The sequence below is a fragment of the Pipistrellus hanaki genome, assembly GCF_964339955.1.
Source record: "Pipistrellus hanaki genome assembly, chromosome: 12".
NCBI classification, from domain to species: domain Eukaryota; kingdom Metazoa; phylum Chordata; class Mammalia; order Chiroptera; family Vespertilionidae; genus Pipistrellus; species Pipistrellus hanaki.
This window is the reverse complement of record NC_140514.1, coordinates 5224006-5244206: the sequence shown is the minus strand read 5'-3', so window position 1 is coordinate 5244206 and position 20201 is coordinate 5224006. Positions and strand designations below refer to the sequence as shown.

General features: G+C 42.5%; 1 long non-coding RNA gene across 1 annotated transcript in view; it reads left to right on the top strand.

Moving 5' to 3' along the window:
• The window catches only part of LOC311630775, a 169527-nt gene extending 157665 nt beyond the window's left edge, over positions 1–11862 (top strand). Inside the window, exon 3 of the long non-coding RNA XR_014796453.1 lies at positions 11795–11862. This is a non-coding gene — a long non-coding RNA (uncharacterized lncRNA). The remainder of the gene's footprint in view (positions 1–11794) is intronic.
• The last annotated feature ends 8339 nt before the right edge of the window (positions 11863–20201 follow it).

Below are 20201 nucleotides of genomic sequence, written 5' to 3'. Positions count from 1 at the left end.
TTGCTGCACTTCATCTTCTTAGCATTGTGTTTTCAGGGCACTTGCAAAAAGAAAGGAAAAAAAAAAGACAAAACAAAGTGAGAGTCTTTGGCTTAGAGTCTTCAGAGGGTCAGAGCGTGGTCATGCTTGGTTTAGAAATTGAGACCCTGAGTGAGCACAGTAGAGATGTTAACATTTCAAGCACAAAACCTCTCAGCTTTGTCACCTGAATCTTTTTGGTACCTCTTCCTTATATTACAGAAAGAAAGTTTAGAATTGCTAGTTCTACTGATCAAGGGGGCAGATGAGTTCTTAAATGCAAAAGTCAACAGGGAATAAGTGAATTTTCTCTCTAGTGGGGCCAAGGAGGCACTAGTTCTAGTGTAAAACGGGGTAAAAGCATTATCCAAATCCATTCTACTTGCTGATCAAGGCAGTTTACTCTAAGAGTCTTGTGTGTGTGTGTGTGTGTGTGTGTGTGTATGTATGTATGTGTGTGTATGTGTGTGTGTTGTGTGTGAGTGAAAAGTAGGCATGAACTGTGTTGTTTTCGCAATTTAATATCCATTTCAGTTCAAATTTATGACAGAAAGTACTATAAAGCTACAAATAAATAGTTTTCAAAAGCGAAACATGGCCAATCTCCATATCCCTCTATAAAAGTCTAGAATTCTTTCCTAGCTATTTAGACTTCAAAATATCCTTTCAATCCTCCCATTGCGTGCTAACCCCAGTCTCAGACTGCCCTCATTTCCGATGTGACAGCAACTTGACACCCCCATCTTGACAGGAAGATGGCTTTACTGCCCGTCCCTCTTCCTCCCCCACCTTGGCTGGACTTTCCACACCGGCTGCAAAGGCTTTGCTGCCTTTAGATCAGGGGTCCTCAAACTTTTTAAAGTGGGGGCCAGATCACGGTCCCTCAGAGAGCTGGAGGGCCGGACTATATGAACTACTAATTCCTACTGTAACACCTTGGCTGCACTCACTGCCCAAAAAACCTGGCGGGCCGGATCAGACTCCCCTGGGGGCTGCATGTGGCCCGCGGGCCGTAGTTTGAAGACCCCTGCTTTAGATAATACTCAGGGCCCATGTGTTATGACATTGTAAGTTTCACATGTTATTCCTAAATACTTGCTAACCCTTCTTTCTAGCTTCTCTTCTCTATCTTTCTGTAGTGACCCTAACTCTGTTGTCACTTCAGTGAACAAAGGCAATCACTCCGAGGCAAGAATACCTCAGTCAACACAGGCTGTAAAGGGAGATCCAGTTTATATTCCAGAGGAGACAGATAGGGTCTGGCCTTTCAGAATAAAGACAAATGCATGGGAGAAGGAAAGATGACTAAAGTGAGATCACTCTTGGTGTCGGATCCTTGCTCCACTAGTTAGAAGTCCTGAGACTTTTCTGAGGGGGCTCCCCATAAGAAAAACAAGATAAAATGTCTTCTATATAGGGTTCTAGTAAAGCTTAGGGACTATGAGTTTTAGGTGCCTTGCTCACATGCTTCTGTGGTCATAGCTCTAGTGGTGGTTGTTGTTGAAGATGGTGCTAATGAGCTGTTGGTGAATGATATTATTGGTGATGGTGGAATTAATAGTGGGGATGGGGTGGGGGTGGTAGAGCTGGAGCTGTAGGCATTAGGGTAGTAGGTGGTGTGGGTGCAGGTAATGGTGATAGTGGTGGAGGTGGTGTTAAGTGTAGAGGTATTGGTGGGGGAGTTGTTGGTGATGGTGCAGGTGATGGTGGTAGTGGTGGAGGTGGTGGTAAATGTAGAGTTGGTTGGTGGTAGAATTGTTGATGATGGTGATGAAGCTGTTGGTGAGGGTGGTAGTGGTGGAGATGGAGGTAAATGTAAAGGTGTTGGTGATAGAGTTGTTGTTGGTGATGGTGACAGGCATGGTGATATTATGTGTTTATAAAGTTCATAAGTCACACATGTAAGATTAACCTCCACATTGTCTAATCCTTTGACTCTGGACAAAGTTAAAGAAAAATCTTAGGGAAAAGTTTTTGCTTCTGTGTTACAAATAATGGGAACTAGCAAGATCTCTTATCAAAAATTATCTTCCTGCTTCCTGTCACATTGTGAAAAATTCCACCATTTAAGATTCATGCCTTGGGATTTATAAACATTTTTATGTTTAAGAGCCCTTGTTAAAATTTAAATATCTCCATAGGGGTTCTGCCTTTATCTTCCCATATTTTATTAGCAGATTTTTTAATTTAGCTACAGCAAAAGAGGATAAAATTAAGAAGAGCAATGTAAGGACTAAATGAGATTACAGTTCAATTCAGTTGCTGTGGGTAATAAAGCACTCAATGAGTAACAATGATTATTTTTGTCATTAATATTGCTATGTTATACAGAATCTTATACAATTCTCAAAGAACCTGTGAATAGACTTTCTTGTTTCATAGCTGAGAGAAAAAAAGCTCAGCGAGCTTTGGGGTAACTTTCCGAAGTCAGATGTGTAGCTGGAGATGAAGATAGGAGTTGTGTTTGTTTGTTTGCTTGCTTTTCCCCCCTGCTTTATTAGGGTGACTTGTAGGTCCCCCAACTGACCTTTAGTTCCCAGGAACAAGGCCCAGCACAGTGCTGGCCACACAGCAAGTGGCCTATGAGAATGTTTCACATGAACCCCCATGAGAATGGCTTACACCACCAATGAATAACATATTTGGGCCAAAATGTGGATGTCGGAGGGTGTTACCAGATTTATGAAGGCAGAGCCGATCTGTTTGCTGAGGGACAAAAGGTGCTGGAGTAACCCACCATCTCCCCAAACTGTGCCCTGAGCACCCACTCAGGAGCGAGCAGCCCTGGCTCCCGGAGCTCCGTGGAGTTCAGCAGATGGAACCCAGCTTGCAGGGTCAGGCCTGAGAGAACCTGGTGCATCTCCCTGGAGCCTCCAGCTTAGGCAGGAACACACAGCCCCTTCTCTGAAGCCCCGAGGGCAGCGTGGATTCCTGCTCCTTCTGGGGCAGACAGTATGTTTGGGCTGAGGCTGAAATGAATACCATACATCTGGCGGGTGACTAGTCGGGGAGGACTGGTGCGGGGCGTGGGGTGCAAGGCCATTTCAGGGCAGTTAAAGCTGCAGTAATCCGAGTCTGGCAGAGCCTGAGTCACCCTGGACTCCGGAGCCCCGCTCAGGAGAAGACTGACACCTGGAGCCATCCGCGGTTTTGCCCTGGATGGCCCTGCCCTGCCCCGCCTTGTCCAGCACAGCTCACCCCGCCCAGGCCAGGCCAGGCCCTGCTGAGTTGTAGCCTGAAGGAATTAAGGCCAAAAGGCAGAGCCAGGAGCTCTGAGCGGTAGCAGTGATAGCAGTGATGTCAATGAGGGTGGTGTGGTACTGTGTGCGCACAGTCTAGGAGACATCTGTCCCCCGACCTGGCCTTCTGTGTGGCTCTCGTGTCTGAGGGGGCATTCTGGGCATTTGGGTGTATGTCCATGTTAACACCATGTGTGCTGTTGGTTCATGTGTCTGGTTTGTGTTCTCTGGAGCATAAAGACATAATTGCCTTTGTTGTACCATTTGGTTGGTCAGAGAGCAGAAATCCTTAGGGGTTTAAACAATTTGTATGTGCAAGGGGCCTCCTGTACGGGCTCAGGGACTTAGGACACTGAGCTGAACCAGCGCTGAGGTCAGGGAGGGAGGGGAAAGTTTCCTGGAGGACAAGGCTCTCTCCGACCAGTTTTTAGAGGGCCCAGGACAGGGGTGAAGGGGTCGGGTGGGGTGGTGGTGACTGCGGTCTGGTCCCAGTGGCCTGAGATTTCTGGGTGGGGGTGGGGGAGAGGGAGGTCAGTTGGGAGAATGTGTGGCAGGGTTTTGCTACTTCAAATACTTTATATATAAATATAGAAACTTTATGTCATCCTTTCATTATATCAAAATTCTATATATTTTTATAAATGTGTCAAAGTGATAAGGGCAACATGCCACTTTAGGTGTTCTTTTTCTAACTATACAGACTCCCCAAAGAGGAGCTGAAGTCCCACATTTGGTCATTGGTCCACTCTGGGTCCCCTACAGCCCATGCAGTGAGGCCTGCCAGTGTCTGACCAGGCTGCTTAGATAAGGATGCGATAATTCTTCAGTTGGGCTTACCCAGTGGTCAGCAAACTGTGGTTCGTGAACCACATGTGGCTCTTTGGCCCCTTGAGTGTGGCTCTTCCACAAAATACCAAGGCCTGGGCGAGTCTATTTTGAAGAAGTGGCGTTAGAAAAAGTTTAAGTTTAAAAAAATTTGGCTCTCCAAAGAAATTTCAATCGTTGTACTGTTGGATATTTGTCTCTGTTGACTGGGCTAACCCATCGCTGCTCTGTGCAAAGCAAGTGCCATTTAAGAGAAAGCAATTCGGCTGTGAATGAGAAACTCAGGATTTAACAAGAGGCTAGGACAGAATGAGATATTTAAAAAAAATGTATTTTATTGATTTTTCACAGAAAGGAAGGGAGAGGGAGAGAGAGCTAGAAGCATTGATGAGAGAGATACATTGACCAGCAGCCTCCTGCACACCCCCCACCGGGGATGTGCTGGCAACCAAGGTACATGTCCTTGACCGGAATCGAATCTGGGACCCTTCAGTCCGCAGACTGATGCTCTGTCCACTGAGCCAAACTGGTTTCAGCCAGAATGAGATATTTGTGAAGAGAAGATGATGACAAATGATATATTTCTTAAAGAGAAGGAGAAAGACAGAAAGAAAGGGAAGAAGAATAGAGGGAAGAAGGAGTGAGAGAGAACCAAACAACCAATAACGTTCTAATAACAAATCCGGAGACAGTGCTTGGAGCTTCTTTGCACTCTCCCTGTTGTTCTGTACGCGCCCTGACTGAGCTTGCACATCTTGGTGTCTCCTCTCTCTGTAGTGGCAGATGTGAGAATAAAGCAGCCTCAGCCCCAACTACTGCACCTTTTGCTGTGCTCTGACGAGCACCAAGGACAAGGTGAGTATGGTACCTGGGTGTTCAGCCGCAGGATAGTTGAGAGATCCCCTCTAGGTCTACCAATTAGCATTTTGATGGCACTTTACCTCTCCACTGCAGAGGGACTGCTGGAGAGGCATTTCAAGGATCTCCCATGGAACCAGATTGACACAGAGCCTTGGGTATTGAATGCACTCAATAAACACTTAATAAATGCATGATGATTTAAGACATTCCACATGGAGAATTTTCATGTGAGTTCCCAAACAGAATTTGGACTCTCCTGCCACAAGATTGACTTTGGCACTGAGAGGGCTCGCTCTGGCATTCCCCGATCCTCACTAATGCCCATGATGTAAGCCTCAGGGTATGTGTTGAGGGAATGGGCACTTGAAGAAACAGCAGATATGTGCTCACCCTTTTCCTGTCTGTAGCCAGCCATATGCCAGTGACTGTGCTGCTCTACTCTTGGTTTGGTTGAAAAGGTATGAAAGAACTACAGCTAGGCATATGGTGTTCATGATCGTCCTCTCTAGGATACCCAATGCCACTTTGGATGTGTGTGGGCAGGCCATTAAAAATTTCGGGAAGGCTGAATATCAAGAGAGCTCCATCATTTTAGTCAATGAAGGTGTCTTAATTTCTACTAGAGATGGCTTCATGATATTCACAGGAAATTCAGGGGGAACTTATCTTTCTGGTGACCAGCTACATAGCACAGCAGCCAACTAGCTTGACCCATCTTATCCCCTGGCTGATGGGTGAGAAGGAGATAGTCTTGGGGTCTTCTGGCCACAGTGCTTTAAGTGAGGAATCTCCCTCTGAATTTGAACCAAATCTGACGGGACAAGCGGTACCAAGAACTTAGCGAGGACAGACTACCTTAAGCTCCTCAGCTTCTTAGAAAGCAAAATGGCCCATCTCCATCTCTCTCTATCCACGGGCTGCCTGAACTGCTGGTGTCTTCAGTTCGCGTCATAATACTTCATTCAGCTACCCATTCGTTCCACACATCCTGAAAACAAATAATGTTAATGTAAATAATTGGGGAAGCATTGTTCCATCTGTTGAAAATGTGCAGTAGTTGCTTCGCCCCTTGTCTAAACTGGGGCGGCTACTTTCAGGCAAGTTTGGGAGGTAAATGAACTGTCTGGATGCTTTTCTTGGCAGTCTCTCTTATTAGTGGGAGGTGGCAGTAACGAGAACATGAGGAAGACGGAAAGTGTTTACTTAAAGTCGTGGCCAAATGGCGAGGGAGAGTTAAGATAAATCACAAGCTGTCAATGATGACAACTTCAGACTGCTACTAGTTCACTCCTGTTTATGGAGTTTCAGATGCTACATTGAGAATGTGAAGGAGGTTATTAAAGTGTTATTGGTAGAAGTTGCTGATTGTTTAGATGTCAATGTTTGAGGCAAGAGTTAGCAGCCACCCAGACAGGGAACAGGGAAGGCACGAAGGCCTTATGCAGCCATTCTAGATGAATCTGTTTCCAGTGAATGGGCACCATTGACTCCTTCAAGACTGGGAGGATGGATCAGCTGAGGCTTCCTGCATGTCTGTTACATGACAAGCAACAATAGAGCGTCTTGGTGAAGGGCCAAATGAATAAATGAGGTGTGTGCTTTGCTTTGCTGAGTGCTTTTCTTGACTTTGCTTGAGTGTTGGCTTTTGAATTTCGGCTTAGAGCTTGGTTCATGTGAACAAAAGGCTGGGCGCTTTTGAGGTTAGCCATTATCTTCAACAGTTTCTTTCCCAAACAACTCTCTGGATGTTAACTCATAAAAAATTAGCTCACGTGAGCCTTCAGTATTCATGTTACTGAACTGTAGCGTCTACCTTTGTCCCAGAGCTCACTCCTATAAAGACAACGGATCTCTGGCAAGTTGCAGAGAATGAATATGTTCTGTCCTTGCACACAAGGCCTGTGAAGAGCTGAAAAGACCTCTCCTGTGATGTGTATGTCCCTTCTCTCTACGTAGCTCTCAGACATTTATGAGGTGCCTGCCGGGGTCCAGATACAAGGGAGTGTATGACAATCCACACCGTCAGAGGCATGATGTCATCAGGAAGGACTGCATTGTCAACAACCACAGTGAAAACCGGCTAGTAGCTTCTGTGATAGTGGAAGCTGGTATACCTCATTGAGAAGGGAAGGGCAGGTTGAGTTCAAATCCGTGAGGCACTTAGGGAAGATGACAATATATGTGTTGGAGGTTGGGTAGAGTTTTCCAGTGAGGCTGTTATTCCACAGAGAGGAAACAGACAACCAAAGTCATGACCTGGTTGGAGAATGGCTGAGTAACTCTGTGTGGCTGGTGTGTGATTTATAGGGATGGTGGCTGAAGATGAATAAGAAAACTGATAGTACATCTTATAAAGATGGGAATAATTGGTAAAAGGAAAAACAGAGTAACAATACACACACAAAATCTTGGCCCATCATTATTTCATCTGTGCTTTAACGCTGCCTTTCTTTGAAAAATTTTTGAATGATATAAAATTACCCAGCATTTCTTTCTTTTTAAAAAAAACACACACATATTTTATTGATTTTATACAGAGAGGAAGGGAGAGAGATAGAGAGTTAGAAACATCGATGAGAGAGAGTCATCGATCAGCTGCCTCCTGCACACCCCCCACTGGGGATATGCCCGCAACCAAGGTACATGCCCTTGACCGGAATCGAACCCGGGACCCTTCAGTCCCCAAGCCGACGCTCTATCCATTGAGCCAAACCGGTCCCGGCAACCCAGCATTTCTAATGGTGGCCTAGATGCTGAGAGACAGTTAATTTCTTTTTCAAAGGAAAAATCAAACTAAGATTATCTGGGGTGTTTTCTCAGCAGGTTTAAAATTCTGGGTTTTGAAATAAGAGACAGAGTTTGAAAAGGAAAGAAAAAAATCTCAGATGTGACCTGAGATATGAACTTGGGAAACCACTCTGAGGGTGACAGAAAGGGGAGATACGCCTTCAGGAATAGCCTTCTCCCCAACCCCTTCTTTCTACTCACCCCATTCTCTGATATGGTAAAAAAAAAATTGTGAACTTGTAGTTTTTTGGCTTTTTGGTTGTAAGGGTGGGAGTGACACTCCTTCCAGCTCTTTACATCCCAGAAACTAGTTATCCACCTGTTTCTCAATAATAACAACAGTAATATTCATATAGTGTTTGCTATGTGAATGTGGATATATGTATATGTATGTATACATGAATATTTAGATGGTACATTCATATGCAGTTATGTATACATCAGGAAATCCTCAATTCTGTAGCACCTGCTAATGAGATCAATTACATCTCTCTTAATGGGAAGTGAGTATATTATATATTTTATGCAATATATATATGCACATATTCCTACCATTGTTTCCACTAGTTGTTTTATCCCTGGTGCCTAGCCCTCTGTGGTGAGTAAGCATCTGAATAAAGGTGATTATGAGTACGTGGAAGAAAGAATGTTTCCTTTGGAAGGAGGTAGAAGTTCTGAGTGTGAAGAAGCTTCTGTTCTTGACAATATTAAGACACCTTTGAGAGAGTTCTGCAAAGGGCATGGCGAACAATGCCTGCTTTGTGCCCCTTGTGTACAGAAAACATAACTCCATGTCTATCTACCTTTATATTTCCCTATGGGTCACACTGCAATGACTAATAAGAAAAAAAATCAAACATGTTCTAATAGTGCATTTCTAATGTAATAACCCCATTAAAAATAGGATGGACTCCGTATTCAGATACCTCAAGGTCACATTTAACAGTTATAAGACCTTGGTCAACATAACCTTTCTGAGGCAAATTTTCTTGATCTACAGAGTAAGGGTGAAATACCTAATTCATAGGAATTGTGATGCTTGCAGGAGTTCCTACAAAATGCCCCTCCAATGTGTAAGAGGTTCACCAGAGCATAGTCATATAGCCATCGTAATTGTGGTGACAGTGTCAACAAAACAACTACCTTTAAAATAAATAACAGCCCCCACTTTTTCTTTCCCCAACCAATCCCCGAGGTATAGGGGCTTGGCAAGCCTGTCACTTCACCCTCTTGTCCCATTTTCCACTTCTTAAGAAAAAGTTACTAAACTAACCATGCCAGATGGCCTCCTGCTGTTTGGGCCATATTCACCACAGGGCAGCGAAGAGTGTGTCAACATTTCCTTTCTCCTCCAGTCACGTGGCTAGGTCAGCATGGAGGTCTTCAATTTCTTATCTTCTTATCCTCAGCGTGGACGTTGGAACCCATGATCCCTCTCAATCACTTAGGAATTAGGTCCAGGATATTTATTGGCCTGAAGATGAGATGTTATTTTTTTATGATAGAGCTGTTGTTTTATGGTAGAGTACTTTTCCTTTGTTTGTTGTTTGGTGTCATAAAAGATTGTTTGTTTCTGAAATGTCTCCAGGTTAACTTTATTTCTTTTTCCATGCAGTACATTATTTATAACTTGCTTTTCCTGCACCACGGGTGTAGCCCGAGGATGTTCAGATTCAAAGATGAGATAGTCATTTTAGAGTTTGGGGTCTGGGTTGGGATCTGATAATCTACCATGTCCTCCAGACACGTCGCCAGAAAGTTCTGTGTTTGTTTATTTGGTGCTGACCAAGCAAATAATAGCATGTACTTTAACTTCCCATTTTGATGTTGCCCCTTGTTTTTATAATGCCGTTAGGGACTTATAAGAGGGAACTGGGAGATTAGGGGAAGATTCATGTGTTCCTGGCCTCCACCCCCGGGGCAATACCATCTAACACGACCAGAATTTCAGGCCATCTTGCTAAAACATCACTTTCCCCACGGCATCTCAGTGTTTTCTTAATTTGAAGGGTATACACAATTCTTTTCTGAACCTTTTCTTCATTTACTTTCTGATACAGATATAAGTTGAATGATAAGGTAACACAGACACCATTAGGCAGCTCTCCTGTGTGGTGTGACATTCCAAGGCAAAGAGGTTCAAACTGCAAAAAGTGACGTCCAGACCAGGCTCTCAGAGTGATGAGAGGGCAGGGATGTGTCTGATGTGGCCCACTTGGGGTGGCACAAGCAGGTTTCTGGTTGCATATGCTCATATTCATGCAGGAAGGTAATTCCCATCATATAGAAAAGAGAAGAGACATTCTCTGGAAGTGTGGAGAGAAGGGATTAAGTTGGATGGTAGCCATGGCTCCTCTTGTTTAGGCATGGCTCCTCCTGTTGGCACAGCCCAGGGCAGAGAAGACTTCAGTCCTGCCTGGCACAGGACAAGGCTCCCTCAGCAAATGTCCCCATTGTCTTTGCACCACAGGCACCAGCCTGGCTCAGCAGCTCAGGGAAGCAGATGAGGCAAGTCACAGTGAGATCTGGGGCTTCTGATGTGAAAAATCCCAATTTTTTGCAAATTCTAGAGAACCTTTTCTAATTAAATACTAAGTCAAACAAGAGTGTGGATTTTCCAATCACTGGTTTATCTGGATTCTTTATTTTCTCTACAGCTGATAACTTTGATCAGTTTTAGAGATTTCAGAGTTTTTTTTAGAAGCTAGAAGTAAAAAAATGGCACACGTTTAAGGATAACTTGGTAATTTATCAAGGAAAGAAAGAAACAACTGATAGTCTCTTATGGAATTGGAGACTATTAGGTTCTTCATTTAATTCTTCCTTCTCAGGGCTCTTTGTGAAAAGAGCTTTTTTGCCGACAGTTATATAGAAGCTTATCTTTCTCCGGATCATCATCCACATCCTGAAAGAAGGGATAGCATTGATCAGTGTATTTCTGGTGCCTATCCCATGGTCTCACACCTTTCAGGCCATGAACAAATATTTGAGAAAGAATATAGGAATGAAATGACCTATTGGGGATGGACTGTGGTCTCTCAATCCTTGGTTAACTATTTAAAATATGCTTGGCTCTGAAGCACTCAGAAATTGGTTGCCTACTTATTACAAATGTGTTCTTGGTTCCCTCTTGTTTAATTACATCCATTTTCTCCTTCCCCCTCCACCCATCCATTCCAGTGTGTGCACCTGTTTGTTAACCACCTCAGCTAGAATAACAGCATTGGTTTAGGCAGGGGTCCTCAAACTTTTTAAAGTGGGGGCCAGATCACGGTCCCTCAGAGAGCTGGAGGGCCGGACTATATGAACTACTAATTCCTACTGTAACACCTCGGCTGCGCTCACTGCCCAAAAAACCTGGCGGGCCGGATCAGACTCCTCTGCGGGCTGCATGTGGCCCGCGGGCCGTAGTTTGAAGACCCCTGGTTTAGAGGATCTCTGTCTGTTATTACCAATAAATCTGGAATATAAGTAGCTTAACAAATCAAGTTTGTTTCTTGCTCGTGTGTACATGCACACACAAGCACACACACTTTGGAGGGACTATCTCCCTGTCTCTCTCTCTTTACATATATACTTATAGACAGCAAGGTAGAGACAGAATGACATAAAGACACATAGAGAAGACACATTAATGACAGAAAGTGAATGGAAACCTACACATTAAAAGGTAAAAAGTAGTCAATTCTAGATGCTAGAATTATAGGTAGCTTGTATTTTCTTATTTACATTTTCTTTTTGCATTTCCAACTTCTCTAAAACAATTAGATCTTAGGAAAATATACAAAATTAGTTGTGTTTTTTTTTTTTAAAGAGACACTAGCATGGAAATGTAATACAGAGGAGGCTATGGTGACTTCGTGAGAAGATAGGCCCTCTGGGTTCCAGTGAGCAATGGAATCTAATCAAAGGAAAAGCAATGGAAATAAAAAAGAAGCAAGATAGTTATAGGGACACAATCAATTAATTTCCTTCCTCTCTAAAAACTTTGATGAGTATTTTGATGGTCCTTGTGTCTCTGGCAAAAGTCTCCTAAATGGACACTATATTCTGTGATTTCACAGGAAATGGGAAGTCAAGAGATTGCAGCTTTGGCAGCCATGGAAGGACCAGTGTGGTGGGGAGCCCAGACAGCAGGTCAGCTGAGGTGGGTGCAGAGTTTTCTTAGTCACTTCTGTGTCCCAGGGCAAGCGGGGGCAGCCTGAGAGGTCACCGATGTCTGTGGGTGAGATGAAAGTGTTTCTGACAGCAAATCCATCTCAGATATGACATGTAGACTTCAACATGTGAGTTTATGGTTGGTGTACATACCCCAAAATAGAATCTGCTATTTAATTTTCTCACTGTAATTTCATTTTAAGAGTGATGACCATGTAATTTAGATGTTTCTAGACCCGCAGAGGGATACTCTCTCCCATCCATATGTGTTTATAGAATGTTTCAAACGCCTGGTAGTCTTCATAAAAGTCAAGTTCGTTAGGAATTGCCACTCTTGTTTTCTGATTTCCTTTCTAACTGGTACTTCTGGAGAAAGAACCTTTTCTTTCCACAACTGCTTCTGAAAGAACCTGTGCTTCTCTTTAGAGATGCCTCCTTCCACTGTCACTACTTCTGTTCTCTTCAAACTTATTCTTTTCTCCCAATGCCATTGCTGTTCCCACCAGCAAACATTTTACAGTCCTACCCCATAGGCAGGCGTGCCTGGCCTCTGTAATGCAGAAAGCACGATACAGGGACTCAGTCCCACAGGTTGAGGATCTGAATTTGACCATCGAGATGATGTCCTGGAACATGGCTGAGTTACGCAACATGTCTCTCACAGTTTTATGGAAAGTGTTTTTGGGGATTTAACCACCATTTAGAATAGTACAATTACAAGCTTATTTCTCCTTTAGAAACAGATGGTTTAATCTAAATGTAAAATTACATGTCATTCTTAGTGTGTATTTTAAATATTCTAAAAAATGTTATCCAGCCCCGCCAATGGGGCTCAGTTGTTTATAGTTGAGCGAAGCCGCTGGTTCCATCCTGAGTCAGGGCACATGCACAAGCTGTGGGTTTGATTTCCGGCTGGGTTGCATATAGGGAGGCAACCAATTGATGTTTCTCTGTCTCTCTGTGTCTCCATTCCTCTCTCTTAAATCAATAAAAAATATTTTAAAATATTAAATTAAAAGGAATAATAAAAGAAATGCAAGCAAGGAATACATTTTATAGAAAAATTCAACTGCACTAATAATCAAAGAAAATTTAAAACAAACACTTTGCCTTTTAAAAAATTAGAATTAATTCTGTTTCCCTCTAAAAGAAATCCAGGCTCATTAGAGAAATGACCAAACCCAGATTGAGGGCAGGATAACTATAAGAACAAATCTGGAGTACTTTTGGTGGTAAAGCCAGAATTTAAGGGCTAAAATTTTTTTTTAAAAAATGGAGTTATGTTCAATGACTCCATTAGAAGCAAGCTTTTGAGGAATTCCCTTAACCCAAGTCAGAGACAATGTCAGAATCAAATCGAATAATGATTGTGATGTATTTGCTAATAATGCATTAGTTAATCATCAAATATATGTTAATTGCAGTTATTCATGTTGAAAAACACTTGTGCTATATTATGTATAAAAATAAACCAATATAAAATTTTATATAATTTTAATACAAATTATATAAAATATAATTTTCTTAATAAAACATGACATTCATCAAAACATAAATAATAGTTATCCTTGGCTGTGGCTTATGAGTTCCCATTGTCATTTTCTTTACTTTTTTAATGTTTCCCATTTTTTTTCTTTTTTTTTCTTTTTAAAATATATTTTACTGATTTTTTTACAGAGAGGAAAGGAGAGAGATAGAGAGCTAGAAACGTCGATGAGAGAGAAACATCGACCAGCTGCCTCTTGCACACCCCCTACCAGGGATGTGCCCGCAACCAATGTACATGCCCTTGACCGGAATTGAACCTGGGACCTTTCAGTCCGCAGACCGATGCTTTAACACTGAGCCAAACCGGTTTCAGCCCCACTTTTTTTTTCTATAAACAAATGACAAGGGGCGGGGGTGGGGGGTGGGGGTGGGGGGGAGAAGAGCTGAACCCCAGGGGCCCCACTAGCATATGGTTATTGGTAGGGCCTCTCTGTCTCATTGTCTTCTTTATCTTTTGTGTGAGGGACTTTGAATGGTTCACTCCAACTCTCCCTCCTGAAGGGAAGACAGGACATGCAGCTCTTGGGGTGAGAGGTCAAGGTAGACAGCTATATATAGAAAATAGCTTTAAAATATCAGCCTATCTGCAAAATGAACATGGATTTATTTCTCACTCAATTCTATAGAATGAGGTATTGGTCTTAATATAAGAATAATACTGTTGGCTCTAACTGGTTTGGCTCAGTGGATAGAGCATTGGCTTGCAGACTGAAAGGTCACAGGTTCAGTTCTGGTCAAGGGCAAGTACCTTGGTTGTGGGCACATCCCCAGTAGGAGGTGTACAGGAGACAGCTGATCAATGTTTCTCTGTCATCAATGTTTCTAACTCTCTATTCCTCTCCCTTCCTCTCTGTAAAAAGTCAATAAAATATATTTAAAGAAAAAAAAAAGAATAATACTGTTGCATGGAACCTGGGAATAGACCATTTTAAGAAATAAAGATCTCAAGGGATTTCCAATTAATATTCCAAGAACCTCTCTCTAAACCCAGCTGGTAAAAAGATGAAGTAGTCTTCAAATAAATGGAGGTAGGGCCTGCGATTGCATGAATTTCTTCCCACCTTGAAAGACTCCATTACAAACTGAAATAGAGGAAGAAGTGAAGTGTTGGCACTTTAAGTAGAAAGAAGTCATCTAGGGGAAGCAATCCCATAGGGTTAGTGTGTAAAAAGGAAGATGCTACTGGGCGCACGCAGGAAATGCAGTCTTCCAAGCATGGAAACAACCCTGTTTGAACATAGTAAGATGTTCCTGGAGGCTGGAGGTCACATGACAAACTGGATCCTGCTTAATAACCTTTTTGGATCTTCCGCAGATGTTTACAAAAGTCCTCCTGTGAGTCTCAGATGAAAAGAAGTTCTGCTGGTTTCCAAAGTGCATGGGAGGAGATGATGGACTGGTAGGAAAACAAAGCCTAGAAGAGTGTCTTTAACTGTGCACTGTGAGATTTACTGGGGCCCGGCGGGGGTCAGGCTGGAGGTCCTCCCTGTTCACAATCTATAAAAAATGATATAGACTGGTTAATTCTGCTGACAACACAGAGCTGAGGGAGGCTTAGCCATTCAACAAAAAGTCAGCAAAATTCAGAAGTGTTTGGGCTATTCCCTTGCCCTGAACATTCTCGGAAATTAGTCGACTCCAGTTCATCAACACTCACATTTGGGGAGAATGTATGGCCTACAAAGTAAGTGCAGAAGATTCATCAGAAGTTGTTTTTGGCACAGGAAGGAAGATTACATTAGTGCAACTTGAATTCCTGGATTGCTTTGGACAATGCCAAGATCTGGGACTCAACTCTAGATAAGGCAAGCTTCCCAGCCTCCTATTTTAGTCATGTCAGAAGGAAAGTGTGGCAGTCTGGAACAGTGCTCACACATTTTTAATGGGATGGAGCACTTGACTTTCATTTTCTTTTGGTGGATTGTCCATGGGGCTGGGGCTGAGGAGACCAGTCACTGGCCATGTGGTACAAGGCGAATTCTTGACCACAAACAACCGAAGGAGTGACATAGGAATATTTTAGTTTTATCGTTTCTTGCAAGTGTATGGAAACACAGAAGAAATGATAAAGAAATGAGTTGCATGTAATTTATTTGCTAGAAAGTACTAAATTTGTTTCCCAATACAAAGGGTGTAGACATTTATTGCATGAGGGAAAGGTCATAATCACTCACGTTATTTTTTCCTGTCCCTCTCACCTCCCTTTACTGCTTTTCCTTCTTTCCAAACAAAACATTTTGTTTGGGGCTAACTATAGTATTTGTTTTCATTTTGATATCTGCATATGCCTCCTGGATTTGAATGATAGCATTCTCTACTAAATTATATTGTTGCACTGCTTAAAACTAGAAGGGTGAGATTCCAAAAATGATATATTAGTGGAGGTTAGAATGCTTTCTGAGATGAAGAATTCCAGGGGTCTGGTTTGGAGGGAATTCTTTAGACGTGGAGGATGGTCCATTCAAATTAGTGAGGTTCTAAGATTGTGGTTGAACTCACCACTGCATTTTAGGATTTAAGATGAAGAGTTAGGACTTCTGCCACATTATGAAATAGGTATTAAATATGAGGGGATGACTTATATAGAGGCTGGCAGATGACAGACGCACAGATGAGAGCATGCTAGTGACTGAGTCTCAAATGAGGAGAGTTTTCTCAGGGAGGGTAGGAAAGCAGTGGCCTGGAAGCTGTCATGCAGGTCTATAAAAATTCATCTCTACCTTCTAGAACCTGAAACTAGGCTCTCATGGACACAACAGGTCCATCACCAGAAGGCTCCAGGGTTTCCAAGACCCTGGTGAGGAACAGCACTTTCTGGGGAGCGTGAAGGGGAACACGGGATACAATGGAGAGGCCCTTCTTGGGAACCCAATGAAAGCATTGGGAGCTGATTAGCAAAAGGATGCATCTCAAGGACCAGGGCAAGAGCCCCATTTTTGTACAGATAACAATTCAGAAGAGATTGCAACTCTGAGTGTTCATAGATGACACCAAGAGTTAGACTCATGCCGAAACTGGTCTGGCTCAGTGGATAGAGCGTTGGCCTGCAGACTGAAAGGTCCTGGGTTCGATTCTGGTCAAGGGCATGTACCTTGGTTGCGGGCACATCCCCAGTAGGGAGTGTGCAAGAGGCAGCTGATAAATGATTCTCTCTCATCTATGTTTCTAACTCTCTATCCCTCTCTCTTCCTCTCTGTGAAAAATCAATAAAATATATTAAAAAAAAAAAGTTAGACTCAGTGGTTCTCAACCTTTTTAATGTCGCGACCCACAGGTTGAGAACTGCCAGCAGAGTCACCTAAGACCATCAGAAAACACAGATATTTACATTACGATTCATAACAGTAGTGAAATTACAGTTATGAAGTAACGACGAAAATAATTTTATGGTTGGGGGTCACCACACCGTGAAGAACTATATTAAAGGGTCATGGCATTAAAAAGGTTGAGAACCATTTAGTTAGAGAAACAGAACCACTCAAGCCAGAGGGAAACAACTGAGTTTAGAGAAGTCTATCAAAATATATATATATATTTTTTAGGAGATAACAATGTTAGTGCTCTACGAATCTGAGAAATGAGATTTCCATTTCCGAAGAGGTAAATTCCTAAATATGTTCTCCTTTAGTTTGTCTAGCCCCCTCCTGTGAATTGGTCTTGCCATATGAACACTGCTTTCTCCTCAAATCAAAGATAAGGAGCTTCACTCCAGTGACTTGAACCCAAGCCTTCAGCCATTCAGGGAATGAACACCATTTTGTGAAAGTGCTCTTCCTTTTGAAGCCATGCTGGGTTCTGACAACATGTGCGGGATGACAGCAAGGAAGTTGTAGCACTTGGAAGGCCTCAGAGAGGGGGAAGGAGCCGACTCCAAGAGCAAAGAGTTGAATGATTGTCAGGCGGGGGGCCAAGGAAAAGGGGAGCAATTCTGCCAATTCTCCACTCCCCCTCCAAGCGCTCCAACTTCCCATCCACTGCCAAGACACATTTTATTTTTCTGACATGAAATATGTATATAATTCTAGCCCGATTTTTTTTTAAAGCACAAGAGGGTTGATTCTGTTTATGCCTCCTTCTAACTCCCACCCAGTACAAACATTGGCTTCTAGCCTGGTGGTGACGACAGGATCTAACAAAACAGAATCCCAGAGCCAGTGAGTAGATGGCTAAGTAAATATGCCCCAAACACTGACATTTTTCACAGGGTAGGTGTGGTGGTGGAGGACTTGGACAGGGAGACACAGGCAAGATAACTGGGTGGGAAAACAGCAGCAGACACTGACTGACTTTTTCTTTGGATGCTAATGTTCTTTGTCTCTTCTCTGCCTGGGACTTTGGGTATCACTTTCTGGGTTTACATCCTGGTGGTTGAGGCAGGGAGTGAGAAGCTCCACAGAAGTGAATCTGTTTCAGTAAGTGACCAAAATACACAGCTTGGCATCATCGTGAAGGAATATGATTCATGTGAGAAAGGGGGACTTCTCATAAATGGAAGGGATTGGGCAATTGGAAACACACGAGTCCATGAGTTCTTGGACTAACATTATTGAGCACTTGTGGTGTGGCAAGGAGTGTCCATTTGATAATGGGAGCCACTATGCTATGTACCTTGTAGCTGTGATTTCATTTAATCCTCATGTGGCTACATGTCAGCTATGGGAAGAACATTCAAAAACATCCCTCCCATTGCAGTAGGCAGGGATCCATGGCAGCAAAGATCTCATATCATTTCTTACTTATTAAGGTTTCTGAGAAACCATTACATTTCATCCTTCTCTTCAATACTTCGATGAACAGAATGGCTCTATTTTCCAATGTTGTGTGCATTCCCAGCTCCTACCTCATAACATGTACATTTTTATTATATTCATTTTGAATTAATAAATATATGCTCATGAATGAAGGGCTCACTCTCACTATAGCTTGATTCTGAGAAACAAGAAGAAAAAAATGCATGAATTCAGCTTAATTTCTGATAATTGAACTACAGTGTCCATCAAAGGGCCATACAGAGGACACTTTCCCCAAACCAAAGCAAGATGTGGCTGCTTGCTCCATTTCTCCTTTACTGCTAAGTATCAGAATGCAAACAGGGGCCATTTTTATTGCTGTGGTCAGTAGTTCTAGAAAACAATACTTGCCCCTCCCGTGGCCCAGGTTAGATCTAGTCTAAGGAGAAAGTTGGCATTTGTAGAGCTACAGGGGCTGAAGTGGGTCACCTTGGGGTGTGAATCAAGTTGAAACAGATTTCCTAACTTTAAAATCATTGGACTTTCCTATTTGATTATTTGTTCTAAAACTAGATAATATAAAAAATAAATCTGCAAAAAGATGCTTAAAATTTTGTTCTGGATCTCTCTTTCCCTCCTCTCTCTTAATCCACAACTCTCTCTATTAATGTTCTGTATGTCTTGGAGTAGAGGTCTCCAATTTCTGTCTTAATACTTGATTGCCCAAGGTGATTTCAAAATCTGACAATCTGCATTAGTCATTAGAAGAATCAATGTGGAAGGATATGCACATGTGGGGATACACCTTCCACTTGAGTTCTTTTCAATTAGACAGTGTTATTCTTAGTAAAATTGGCTGGATTAATTTTGAGCACTTTTCATTTTTGTTTTTGTCACCATGCCTACAGAATATACAGTCTCCCCACTGGACTCCTCCCTGTGTATTCTCCTCCTCATTTTTTGGCTTCCCTTCTGTTTATGTTAAGGCATCTGAGCTCATCACTGCACACCCTTCCTTCTCCAACTGCTGTTGGGTTCTTCGCTAGGCCCCTGACTGCAAGCTGGACAGTTACTCTGTAGGACTCTAAGTGAAGATGGTATCTCAACAGCAAAACCGATCTCAGCCAGAACAAAAGGAGTATCTTTTATTCTTCTCAGCCAACAAGGGAGATTTCTGAGAATTTACAGCCAAATATGAGATGACTATTGGGATGGATGGTCTAATCATGCTATCTTCCATTTAAAAAAAATGTTCCCATTTGTGGTTCATTTTCCCTATATAACACCATATATAACATCACAGTTTTCCTATTTCATGGGGAGCCCATTCTTTTTAAAAATATCTTTTGACTTTTTTTACAGAGAGGAAGAGAGATACCCTGTTTCCCCGAAAATAAGACATCCTCTGAAAATAAGACCCAGCACATGAAAAGATAAGACATTCCCTGAAAATAAGACCTAGCACAACTTTGGGAGAAAAAATTAATATAAGACACTGTCTTATTTTCAGGGAAGCAGGATAGTAGTTAGAAACATAGATCAGCCGCCTCCTGCACACCTCCTACTGGGGATGTGCCAGCAACCAAGGTACATGTCCTTGACTGAAATTGAACCTGGGACCTTTCAGTCCACAGGCCAACACTCTATCCACTGAGCCAAACCGGTTTCGGCAGGAGCCCATTCTTACAGACTGCAGTGGGAATGCCACTCCCTTAGAGTTTACAGTGCACAGCTCTCCACCACCCATGCATGTGGTACTTACCACTCTTTCCTACTTCTACCACCACTCTTTCCTACTTCTACCTTTCACAGAGAAAGAACTGAGGTATTTCATACAGCTAGTTATTTGTCAAGTATGTGTTCCAGTGCAGACCTCAATCTCATTATTACCCACATTTCATGCTCCTAGTACTTGATGGGGGATAAACTTTTATTTCACATATAAAATTATTTAAAAATATTTTGTTTGATAAAATTGTAAGGCCTATTCTAACCAACCCAGAAATCTTTACAATTTAAAAGCCATTGGGAGTTG